Below are 305 nucleotides of genomic sequence, written 5' to 3'. Positions count from 1 at the left end.
AGGAAAATGCCTCTTCAGATGAGGACAGGGTTGGGGGGCACATCGAGGCCAACCACCTCCTCCAAAGTAGCCCGGCAGATGCGGCATCGGCACCCAGGCAGTTTGATTCCAGGACATGCTCTGAGCCAGCTGTGTGGGGAGAGCCATGCAGTGAGTGAGCCAGGGAGATCGTGCTCAGGCCTGGGCGCTGGGGAGCTGCCCAACTTTGCTAAACTCCCTGATGGTGGTGGGGCTGTGGGCGGGGGGGATACCAAGGATGCCAGTGGGCCCTGGCACTGACTCTGGCTATGGCTGTGACCTGCCTG

Source organism: Eulemur rufifrons, chromosome 16, assembly GCF_041146395.1.
Source record: "Eulemur rufifrons isolate Redbay chromosome 16, OSU_ERuf_1, whole genome shotgun sequence".
Lineage (NCBI taxonomy): Eukaryota > Metazoa > Chordata > Mammalia > Primates > Lemuridae > Eulemur > Eulemur rufifrons.
The sequence above is the reverse complement of the archived record's forward strand: the minus strand, read 5'-3'. Positions refer to the sequence as shown.